The following is a 13,044-nucleotide window of genomic DNA, read 5'->3' as shown; positions in this document are numbered from 1 at the left end:
TATGTTGATTACGTGGCATCCATTTGCCTATAAATGATCGAGGCTATTTGGGTATTCATCTGAATCACTACCACAACAATAGTGTTTGCATACCAAGTGAATTATCGGCCACTCTATGGTCTACAACGGCTGTTCAGCCGTCAATTGATGGCACTCAAACACATTGTCTCGATGTACATAACTCATGATTTCAGGATCTGTTTGTGAACATTCAAATCTGCCGATATCGGACATCCCTGCAAGAGCTTAATTTTACATTAACTCCTAATGATTCAATTCGTATCTTCATAATAGGCTAAACGGTGTGATCATAAAAAATGTCTTTTCTGAGAGGACAGCTGTTGTTTCGGTCGTTCCTCAGGGATCTCATCTTGGTCAGTGGTCCGCTTTTATTTATTTTTTCATTAATGGTATATGTGATAACCTTATGGAAATCCGGTCACGACCACAGGCGACCCATAGGTTCTGAGTTTTTCTCACTGTTTTCTCTATCATTTTCTCTTCTTTCTTCATGCTCTGAATGATCGGAATAAATAAAATAAATGGTTTATATAACCTAACCTAGCCTCTGTGACTCTTTATTTATTTTACACTCCATTACAAGGACGTATATCTCTCATACACACATGCTGTAATTAATTAGTCAACACAACTAATTATGCTAATCCGTGGACTTATCAGAGGTTGGTCAACATCGGAAAGATAGTGATGTTAATGAAAAAGGAGAAGGTATGAAGATCTTGGGAAACATGTCCCGAGGACGTCCGTAAACCTAGTGGACGCTTATATATTCATGATATGCGCAAACAAACACTGCTCATTATTCAAAAATAAACGGGAAGTTGGATCGAAAGGAACGCTGGAAACGCGCATGCTTTTCGTTGCCAAGCGCAAAATTCAAACATAACTAAGCAGACATGGCCTGCCCTGCTCCCTGTAACAAATGCCAACAGGAAAGTATCGACCGACCAAGCAGAAAAAGATCGCCGGAGTTGCCGTTTCATGAGTTTTTCAACAAAATTATATAGATGTATGCTTCACGTCGTCGTTTTCTGCGAGTGTATATACCGAGTATAATTTACAAACCGCGTCGTGATTCAAGGCACAATGGTGACACATTAGCAGGAGCACACACTGGAGAATTTTGGCCAGCACTGTGAATTTTTTAAACCAGTCACCTTCATTTCTCTGCACTCGCTATTAACTCCATGTCTACCGCTAACATATCGTTATTTTCTGTCTCAAAGTACGTACCAGCAATAGGCCTTTGACGTTAGTAGTAAAGAAAAGGTGGTCAACTGGGACGAAGTAAGAATTTTACACCCCATTTTATTCATTTATCTACATGAAGTGAAGGAAAAATTAACCATCCATGTAACTAAAGTATAACCCTGACCTATATACGAACTCACGCATGCGCAACAGGGGTTTGGCGCAGCAGTGCATTGTCCTGAACTAAGCAGGAAATTCCCTGCTGAGCATGTTTATACATGTACGGGAAATTCCGTGTGAGTCATCACCATCAAACTAGCCTATATAAAGGAGCTTTTTTTTTTTACCCCCGTTGTCAGTCCGGCCGGTCGCGGAGTCTAGCTGATGTTGAACACGAAGTTCCTATCGGTACGAACTAACTTTCATATCCATTCAATCCATAATATCGTAGATATCGCTCCAGCGGCGGACTAAATCCTTCTTGTTTTTGTATTTCTAGCGCCTGATGAAATATGTTCTGAATAAGTTCTGACTCCGGAGCCTCCTCGTTCCGAAGGGTTGCACCTTTTTCTTGTATTTGTGTAAGCAGCTGTTTATATTGAACATAATAATGTTTATATTTCTCTCGTCTCTTGCTACACCAGTTTTCCCTTGTATCACATCAATAACAACACCTGGTATAGGAGTTAAGGCTAACAGTACCGGAACTGTTGGAATTGCTGCTATTACAGCAGAACTTACAAGAATTCCCTTAGTAATATTGAGAGCCATATCAATTCGTCCCATTAATTTATAACTTCGTCGATATGCGGCGCTAGTTCTTTCGATATAGTCGGCCAATTGTTCAACGCTTTCAACAACTGAGATGTGCATTTTTTTACTGTATATGTAAGGATGATAAAAAATAATTGTAGTAATATAGAAAGACAATATGGCAGAAGGAGGAGAAGAAAATATACCACTCCAGGATATCGATGATGCAAAAATAAATGATGATGATGACGCTACTGCTGAAACAACTTTTTCCTATGATGATAATACCCTTGCAGAAGCCGATCCTTCCCAGGCTGGCTCACGAGATAGTCCGTATATAGATCGTGCGACTAAACAGAGAGTAGAACTTACAAAGCAAAAGGCTGAAGGACTCTTAAACAAATATAAGATTACTAATCCGTATGCACGAACCGAATTGATTTTAAATGCTAAGATTATTGGTGGTGAACTGTATTATAAAGACATCAGAGTTACAATGGATAAAGGAAGTAGATTTTTAGAGAAATCCACATTAAGGGGGAGGAAAGGAGGATCTGAATTTATAAATGAAGTATACAGATGGAGTGGAGTCGAATATCACTCAAGCGCAGAGCCCGAATTTGTGGGACGTGCATTGCATTCTGAAGATGTGATAACCGATAAAATACCGGTTGAGAAGATGACGCCAGAAGACATGGGTATATACAAAGATGAACTGACATTCTTACGACAAGATGCTTCTGGTAATGCAGATAAAATACAAGCTTTTGAAAATAAAATCGAAAAATGGAACAATCTAAACCCTGAATATAGAGCTATTAATGATGAATTAAGGATTGCGAATATGCATCTTGGCGAGCTTAACAACGAAAAAGTTAAAATAAGGCTAGAGAAAAGAGAAGTTGAAAAACAGTTAAAGGAAATTCCTGAAGAACACACCCAAGGAAAAGAAAAAGCCAAGAAACTACTAGCTGAACCATAACAAGAGAAGCTAAAAATTGACAATCGAATTGAATACGAACATGGTAAGATCAGTGAGGCACTTGAAAGTCTGGCTACGACTAGGTCTCTTCGTGATGTAATTTCCGATCCAGAATTGTCACTCAGGCTGAAGCTAACAGAGTTATTTAAACGAAATGGTATTACAATCGCTGCAATACTGACTGCCCTTGGAATGACAATATCAACAATTGCTCTGGCTGTGACTAGAGGAGGAGGAGGAGGGGAGGAGCGGGAGCAGGGGGAGGAGGAGCAAACACAGGTGGTTCAGGTCCACCCAAAGTATATACAAAAGCGAAAGAAATTGTAAAGCAATTTGGCGAATGGTTAAAAACCTTGGCCCTAAAAAGTGCTGCTGCAATACCAGGTTTAATCGGCTCCCTTGTCAGTTTTCTATTAAAAACAGCGGGATCGGTTGTCGGATTTGTTGGAGAACAGCTATGGATATTTTTAACTGGTTTAACATTAGTCATTATAAATAAAATTATGTATTAATATGGCATCAACATGTTTGGTGAAAAGAATATTGCAAAGTTTCTTTCTAAAAATAAAGACCTGTTTGGTTTCTCTGTCGAATTGGAATGGTGCAAACTCCGACGAGTAAATCGACATATACTTCGAGCAAATCCAGGTGTCCGACTCAAAGATGATAATCTGTATCATAACATATTAGCTTTTGTGAAGGAATGTCAAAAGACTAACTTCTTTAAGCGACTAGAATTCATAGCTGTATTCCAGGATACTGAGGATGACCAAGAGGCTCATCATCTCCAAGAATATTGGGTTCTTCGATGATTCGCGACACAGGCAATCGATTTATCTTTCAGGCAGACGGAAATATTTATGTAAAGATGTGATTTTTTCTTCTAAGTTATTATATACACGAAGTGAAACGTAAGATGTGATTTATTTTCTTTTTTTCTTCTACTATATACATTACACGAAAATGGGGTACGATAGAACATTATCACCGACTTTCACCAACCGAATACCGAATGGAACGAAGTCAGAAAGAACTCATCACGTGATTGCTCATAATCCAAGTGAGGCAGATCCAGGCCAGACACTTATCATACGATGTCCGAAGTTAGAAAGCGGAGTAGTCCTAGTTCCAGATACTTTCGACCTGGTTTTTGATCTTGAAGTAATGGGAGATGAAAATAACCGAGTAGTACAAAATGTTGCAAAAAATTTGGTGGAGCGTATGAAACTCACATTTGAGGGTCAGACACTTTTCGATTTGAATAAATATAACCTTATTGAATGTTATCGCGATCTCTTCAAACATAAAAAGGAGAGATCGAACATGACACTGTACGGAATTCAGAACGAAAATCTAAGAAAATTAAGAAGCGGTTCGACCGATGGAGATGCCACCGTCATGGGCGATAAGTTACTTTTCGACACATATAAAACAAAATATGCTATTCGTCTCACTCACCCCCTCATAACAGGCCATGGAGTTGCATATCCATCAGCGTTAGGGAGTCATATTGAATGGGAAATTACGCTTGCACCCATCTTACAATTACTTATCGCTTATAATAATATTTTTACAGCCAATTATAAATTAAAAAACATTCAAATGGAATACGAAACAATTTCTGACCCCGACTCGCGAGGTCAACTGCTGGTTATTACAACGGTGGAAAAAGTTACCTTTACGAGCATATACATTATTTTAGAACAATCCCATTCAAAGAATCGGACACAGTTATCAATGAAAATATAAATGTACCACGACGTAGCATTAGAGGTATCGCATACTCTTCACTAAAAATCAGTATCATGCAGAACTGAACAGTGAATTTTTCTTTAACCCCTACATTGAATCTGTGTCTGTATCAATCGAAGGCATTGCAAATAAAGTGTACGCTCAGAAGATGATACCAAGACAATTTTGGCGAGAGGTGCGACGGTATTTTGCTGAAGATAAAGATTGGTGTGAAATTGATATAGATGAGGCCGATTATTTGAAGAATAAATTCTGTCTGTTTATCGATCTGCGTAGCTTTAAAGATATTGAGTTTCATGGAAATGGTTTAAAAGTAATGAACACAAAGGACGGAATTCAACTTGAATTCTGAAGAAAGACACCTCAATTAAGGTTGGCGATGACGCTCACGATGTCAATATATTTGCTCACATTTATGTTATCAGTGATGCCCTAGTCTCTATTGAAAATAGTAGATTAAAGTCTTTACAATTTTAAACCATGACCCGTTAACTAGCGTCAGTCCTATCGGCCATGTTTCTGCCAGCCATTCGCCCGTGTCTGGATTGTATAGCTGCACACGTTTGATATCATTTGGCGCCATCATGATTTTACTACGCTTTTCACTACGGATTTCTCCAGCCTTTTTCCGTACAAACTGTACAAATTGTGCCGGCTCGGGCTCCTTCCCAGTTTCAAACAGATCTTTATAATCTTCAAAGTTCAAATGTTTTCTAACACAAACATCTTTCACCCCTTTATTTTTTTCGTCTCCGAAGTTGGAGTTCGAAAAGCATACACTTTGAGCGTATGCCGACAAAATCAAGAATAGGTTCACCATTCAACTCATCTTTAAATTTACCTATCACTTTTTTATTAATCTTCGGAAAGTTGGGCCCACTCATCCCACTAGTATCATATATAGACTTCTCACCATTCTTTTCAACATCTTCTCGGACTATATCATTGAAAGTGCTGACGCGTGAGCCGTCCGGGTCCGGGGAGGCGTTCGGGATCGGTACACTGTAAACAAAACTGTCAGTATCCATGTAGGCTAATCGTATTCCAGGGAACTTGACCCGAAAGTAATTGTAATGCGACTCATACATAAGCAGCTTAGAAAGTTCCAGTACTGTGGCGCCGATGAAAACTGGTTTTACATATCTATGCTCATCCGTTTTCAGTTCCAGTAGGGCACTGTCGCAGGAATCGCCATCCTCTTCGGAAGTTATGAAAGTTATATGTTTCATCTTTGGATTATACTTCTGAATCTTTTTACGTCCACTATCCGTGCCGTTCCAGTCCGAAACAAATTTAAAGTCTCTGTACTTTCGAACATCCTCTATTGTCTTACCGAACATTGCATTATTCATCAGCTTATAGAAATTCTTTTCGAAATCTGTCCTCCCCTTTGTCCTCATTTTAGTGTTAAAGTCAATATATTTCGCGAGACATGGAGCTTCATCGAAAGCAAGCACCCGATAAATCTTTTTCAATCTCATTCCCATCCGAAGATAGAATTCCAGCAACTTGTAGTGTAAGACATAGGACTCTCTATCCATCACACTTGTAATCAGTCGACCGCCCTGCCTCGGAAATTCATAGTGATGCGGTGCTAATGGCAAATCGCTGTGTTCTTCATGTAATTCGGCTGGGTATTCTAAGTCTACTTCTAGAAAACTTGGTGGAAAGGTGGAACCAGGTCCCCACCCTCCGGAACCGGCCCCGCCAGCTCCACCGGCTCCGCCTCGGGCATACCATTCATCCCACTCTTCCATCGTCATCCAATGAAGTCCGCCCGTAGGCATTGCCTGACTCATTGCCCAGCCGTAGAGATTGTTTGCATCGAGATATTTTATTTCGGTCACCGGCTTCTCTGGATCGTAATTCCCGCCAGCTCCGCCGGCGACGGCCGGATGATTTGTCTGTAAATAATGAATATTACACTGGCTGATACCGCCTCGAATCCCCCTCTGTACGAAAGTCATCTGCTCAGCATCTTGAATGAGCCCAAATTTATTACCCGTGTAAAGTAACATAGCATCCCATGTCAAGCCAGGCGCTGACATATAGTGGGCTGGATCTAACTTGTACGCTTCTAAACATGTGTCACGGAAATTTTCGAATATATTTGCAAGAAGTAGAACGTCCGTCTCACAATAGAATTCCATATAATCACGGATCGTCTTACATCCAACTTCACCCCATACTCGCAAAGCATGTTCGTAATCGGACTCCGAAATTCCCTCTTCCGTCAATTCGCTATAAAATTTGCCCCTCTCCGGGAGCTCCTCCTCTTCTAGTCTGTCAACCGAGTCTAAATATTCGTAGGGGAAGAAACCTTTCGCCCTTTGAATGTCCGGGTACGTAAGTGGTACTGTCGTCCATCCGTGGTCCGGCACAGTCGTTGCCAACTTCGCCAATGACCCCATCATCAACTGAGCACTGTCCATAAACTTTATAGAAAAGAAACGTCTCTTTATCTCCCTCTTCCCTCCGGAAACAACAATTGAGGCGTGAAAAATAAATGTTTTCGAGAGACCCATAATTCCTCCATTGCTCGTCTTAGCTATGATTTTAGGCTCTGGTCCCCCTCCGGCGTCGATTTCATGTAATTCTTTCAAAATAAAAGAACCATCGTATCCCTTGAGGTTGTGAAAGTAGATAGGAATGGTTCTCGACGGCCGGCATCCTTCGCAATAGAAGGTCGCCTCCTCCTTCACTACTCGGTATCCTGCCGGCTCTCCACATGCAATACAGACTGGATCACATCCGTCGCGCCGGTAATTAGAAGGATCCCTCATCGGTATTATTTTCCAATAATACGATTTAGAATAATACTCGGCCCCGTTCTTTCATATCCTTTAGAAAGTCTGTAACACAGGAGAGACCTGTGAATGTTCTTTTACCATAAACAGTGGGTCGGCCCGGGCCTCGTTCCGAAGGTCCCCAGCCCCGTTCCACCATAACATACGAAAGACAAATTGGAATGTGCCGGCCGGTCCCCTTCTCAATAATTGCCTCAGTATCTGCATAGACGACGTAGGGAGAAGGAACCTTCTTCCGATGTCCTTCAAATTGACACACTTCCTTAGGAAAATCTGGCTGGGCAGTGTCTGTTCCACAGTATACCTGATGTTTTTCTAATTCTTCTGTTGACTTAAAACCTCTTTTACAAACCATACAAATACACTTCCGTCTGCGCTCATTCTTTCGATTAGTACGAGAATTACGAAGGCGATTTTCCGCAGTAATTGGTACGAAGTGAGAACGGCCGCCGTCTTCACCAACTATCAGTAAGATATTTGCTATTTGATTCCTATCACCTTCGGAACGGGCTTCACCTTCGTCTCCGCCAGGGGCACTATATAACACAGTTATGTCGGACGGGGGAGCGGGATCATTTTCGTAGATCTGAAATACTTGAAGTTTGACCCCTGGATTTTGCTGCTCGAAGCGCCTGAATACAGTCAGATCGGCGGGCGTGGGCGTGGGAATACCTTCCCAACAGTAGTCAGCCATAAATGGGGCGTACGTATTCCATTTTCTCCTTACCTGACCACATTTCTTTTCACGAAACTCGGGGTCGGCCAACTTTAAACTTGCTACGATGGCGTATTGAAAACAGTTCTCGCTGCCCGAAGGTAGCACCAGATCGCTCACACAATGCTTATTTTTTAACCATCCGGGAAGTTGAATCCCAGCCCCCGGGCCAGCCCCGAGTAAAACTTCTACTAGAATTACTTCAAAATTAAGTATCTCCTCGAGAACGAGACCAGAACCCTCAACATTTTCAATTGTATCAAGCATACGATCGTAGCGATCTATTAATTGTTGCCCCACATCCGATCCCGATCCTCTTACATCTTTTGTGTATGTATCATTTAATTTAACATACAATGAACGCGGTTGTGTATTACCAGTTTTCGGATCCGATAATTTGACTTCCATTTCGGTATAAACAGAGTACATCTTTCGGGCCCCTTTAACCATACCTTCAATATCCACCAGCTCCCCGATATCCTTGACTCGCTTGACTTCAGGAAATTCTTTTCGTAAAACTGCTCCCTTGAATGCTGTATGTAATCGACGGGCCATCTTTATGATATATACTATCCTAAAAATTTTTAAAATGAAAAAATAATTATTCTATGATAGGTCATCAAAATCCACTATAATATTTTTGGCAGCATTTATTTGTTTATATATCTCGCCTAATCTTTCTAAGTCGACTAGTTCTTCCGCATCTTGAATTTCTGGTTTATTAGGCGCAGCACAAAATATTAATCTCTCAACAGTGAAAGAAAGAGCACGCTTACTTAAGCGCGGTTTAAATGCTAAGAATTCTATCTTACTACCTTTCCGGATATTACGAGGTACAATAGCAGGATTTTCTCTGGCTGGTAGTAACGGGCTCACTGTTTTAAAAGCACAGTCAATTTCTTGAACCATATCAATACATGTAGCGCTTTTAAACTGAAATTTAAAATACCTCATGCCCGGCTGAGGCCCCTCGCTCCCTCGCTTCTGATACACTTTAGATGGATTGTAAAATCCGCAGGAATTATTCTTGGAGTGAGCGGCCAGGCTTGCAGCATAACTTTTAGCCCCGCTTGCATCGAAACTTTCACCTAGGGTACGGAATATTATTAAATCGGTAAACTTTTGAAGACTCGGTTGCCAACGGACACACACCCCATCACATGTAGCTGGATCACCTCCCGAACCATATTTAGGTCCGATGTTGAAAACTACTTCTAGCTCACTGTCTACGTATATGAAAGGATCTACATATTCACCAAATACTAATTTGCCTCCATCATCAATTTGATGTTTTCTCCGGTTTCAAGTATTTTATTGCATCTGAAATAGAAAGGATGTCATGTCTTATCGTATATATCTTAATAAAAAAAAATTTAAAAAAAATTTCTATGATATAGTATCCCAAAATGTCATACATATTCATAAATGGACCAACTGGAAGTGGTAAGAGTTACGATGCAGTAAATTTGGATCCGTATCACGTACCAGAATTTGACACTAGTTTTTCCAGCAACATTGCCGACTTTTATAATGGGCGCTCCCCCGTTTCGATTGCCGATTTTCAGAACCAGTTTATAGAACATACGCTTAGTTTACAATGTCAGGCTGGGAGGAGGAGGGAGGAGGGGGAGGGGTGTACCCCTTCAGAACAATACATTATTTGTGACTCTTCCATAATTCAACATCTGACTTTTTCTCGAATCCGGGGCGTTTCCACGGAGTCGGAAGAAAAAAAAGATTGTTTCTAGAGCATTTGACCATTTACCAGTTTCATTATCATATTCAAAGATATGCCTTGGGATTATTGCAGGCGGAATGTGTTGACTCGAGCCAGGTCGTACGAAATCACCGGTACCGCCTTAGAAGAACTAGAAGAGATTCACAACAAGTTCAAACAGACTTTCTTAGAAATTTGCCACGACTACAGACTTCCATGTTTGGTAATTCGGAACGCTCTTACCCCCTCGTTCTCAAGAATATACTTAATCCAACAATTGATACCGAGACAGTCGGACCAGTAGAATATCCACGAGCTTTGACTTTGGAATTGCATGGGGCAGCCCTTCGGCACGCGATAGCGGCAGCCAGGGATTTTTAATAGACGGTTTCAAGGAGGAGGAACTTGAAAAAGCGTACTTCCCACCTGGTCAAGAACAACTAGAACAACCTCGAGTCTCACTAAAGAACCTACACAAACTTCTTAACGCTTGTGAATCTGTGTGTGCTTATAATGCTTCGTTTGACCTACGAGCACTTGACATTATGAAACCCTACGGTTCTGTAACACCGGACTTTGAAGTTACTTGTCTATGGCTCATGTCAGTTGTGTACATTTATACTTCAACCAGAACTTATAGATAAAGCTGAAAAAGGGGGACTCGAAAGAACGGACTGTGGTAACATGAGAAGTCGTTTGAAGATCTTGCAAACTTAATATGTTCAGGAACCGAGGGGGTACCACCTCATCCACATACGGCCGAAAAAGATGCAGTAAGTGAACATTACTTACGACAGTACATGATAAATACTTGGCCAGGTGGGGGGTGGAAGTGGGGTGGTAAACTGACACTTTCGGCTTTCAAGAAATTAAGACTTTTTCCATGGTACTTATTGAATAACTTTTCGTAAATACTTACGTTAGTACTTACGTAGTACTTGACAAGTACCATGGACAGGAACTTACGTAGTACTTACGTTAGTACTTGACAAGTACCATGGACAGGAACTTACGAAGTTCTAATAACATTTTCCTCTGGCTCCCAACTATTGAAACTTTCTGGATAACCTTTCCATTTTATCAGATAATATTTCTTTCCTCTAATTTTTTTCGTCTTCAAAATTCGTTCTACTCTGTACAGCTCGTCGCGTTCTGAAGGTGCGCTCTGAAGTTCATCGGAGTAGAAAGTGCCAAGTATTTCCTCTCCATTCAGATCTTTTATTTTGTAAACTGGTGGCGTTCCTAGTCCAGCTGCGTACACAACTTTTGAAACCACGAAAATCTCCTCTGTCCAATTTGGTAAATATCCTTTCTTAAAAGTGGTCTTGTATTTTGTAATTCGAACCCGTTCTCCCGGCTTGAATTCAGGGTTGGCTCCCTGGCTGCCAACTCAGGACCGAATAGTGTATAAAATGCCTGCCAATCGTTCTCCTCTGTTACGTCCCTGGGTTTCATTTTGATACTTCCGTGAACGGTGTTATTGTAATTCTCGAGAAGGTGGGGTAGAATAGAAAGCCATTCACGTGTCTGTCTGTATGTAAAGTATTTCCACATCATCGTCTTGAGGGTCCGATTAAAACGTTCAACGACGCTAGCTTTTTTGTCACTGTAGGTGTGAAACCAATGAATGCCTGACTCCTGGAGCCACCCCTGCATTTTCTGATTAGTAAATTCCCGCCCCTCATCTGTCTGAAGTTTGTCGGGTCTTCTCCCAGATTTCTTAATCACATCTTGTAGTGCCTGCAACGTATCATCGGCCGTTTTTGACTGTATTGGCCTAGCCCAGGCATATTTACTGAGTACATCGATTACTGTTAGCATGTATCGAATGTTATGATTCTCTTTTGCGAATGCTGCAGGGAATTCCACAAGGTCTGCTTGCCACTGTGAGTCTATCGATGTTACAAAAACGCGTCGGCCGCCCGAACCACCCCCACGAGTACGAGGTACCGGTTTATGTAGATTATAAGTTAGCTGAGTTTTTAACCAGTCCTTCACCTCTTTCTTAGTGACGTGGAGTCCGCTGGCCCGTGCTGCGTCATACAATTTTTGTACACCTCCAAAACCAGTTTTCGGGTTGTAATATAATTCTCTAAGAGTACCTTCAGCTTCCATAATTGTTATATTATACGAATAATTTTATGTCGTACGGTTGCCGTAAACGAAATACTAGTTTACTGAATGGTCTACTTTTCAATTGCTTGATTAGGCCCACGGCTTCCTGTTCTGACACCTCCATTCCATATTCTTTTATAATAGTTTTGTTGTCTATCTTGTTCGGTGTGTAAAATAGTACTAACATCTGTATGTTTTCCCTGAATGGTTTACTAATACTAGTATATTGTTGAGTCAGAACCCAGACAGATAATCCGTCGTGCCTTGCGCTGAAACCAAGTTGGACTAAAACGTTACTGCGCTTCTTCATATCTTTGGACGAGGCGCAGTCATCGAGGATTATTAAAGTGTTCGTGCCGGCCCATTCTTTATGCACGTAGGTTAATGTATCATCCACTGCATCGAGTCCGACTGGAAATATAAACACATTATCATCGGTGAAAATGAATCTTCTATTATACGCTTTATTATTCATGAATGTTGGGCAAATGAATATCACATATTCGAATTTCCTTAAGTACGGACCGGTGAGGAGGTCAACATAAATTCTGTTTTGCCAGAATATGTCGGTCCAGTTATAATCATGTTGAATGGCGGGTTTACGTATATTGACATTTCCTCTGGATCTATATACTGTAAATTAATGAATCTCTTCTAGTTCTTTTAAGTTACTGGTTCGAGTTAGATGAAACCCAGTCACATCGACAGCATCTGAATGAACTATATAGTTAGTGACTTTATTCCAGTACCTACAATAGTAATGAATATTGCTAAAGATAACAAACCAATTTTACCATATTCGTGAATAGGGTCTACGCTGGTCGTAGATGCTGCCCGTTCCGGGGAGGGGAGGGGGGGACCGAGTCGTGTCATTGTGAGGTGGTGGTGATCCTCCGGGCTCGTCCTGCCACTTCACAGGATCCCTCCCCTCCTCCCCTCCTTCCATCTCGTGTACAGCACTTTCTCGAACTTCCGTGTTTATATCACCGTT

The sequence above is a fragment of the Ptychodera flava genome, unplaced genomic scaffold, assembly GCF_041260155.1.
Source record: "Ptychodera flava strain L36383 unplaced genomic scaffold, AS_Pfla_20210202 Scaffold_83__1_contigs__length_492613_pilon, whole genome shotgun sequence".
In the NCBI taxonomy this organism is placed as follows: Eukaryota; Metazoa; Hemichordata; class Enteropneusta; family Ptychoderidae; genus Ptychodera; species Ptychodera flava.
Note: the sequence above shows the minus strand (reverse complement) of the source record.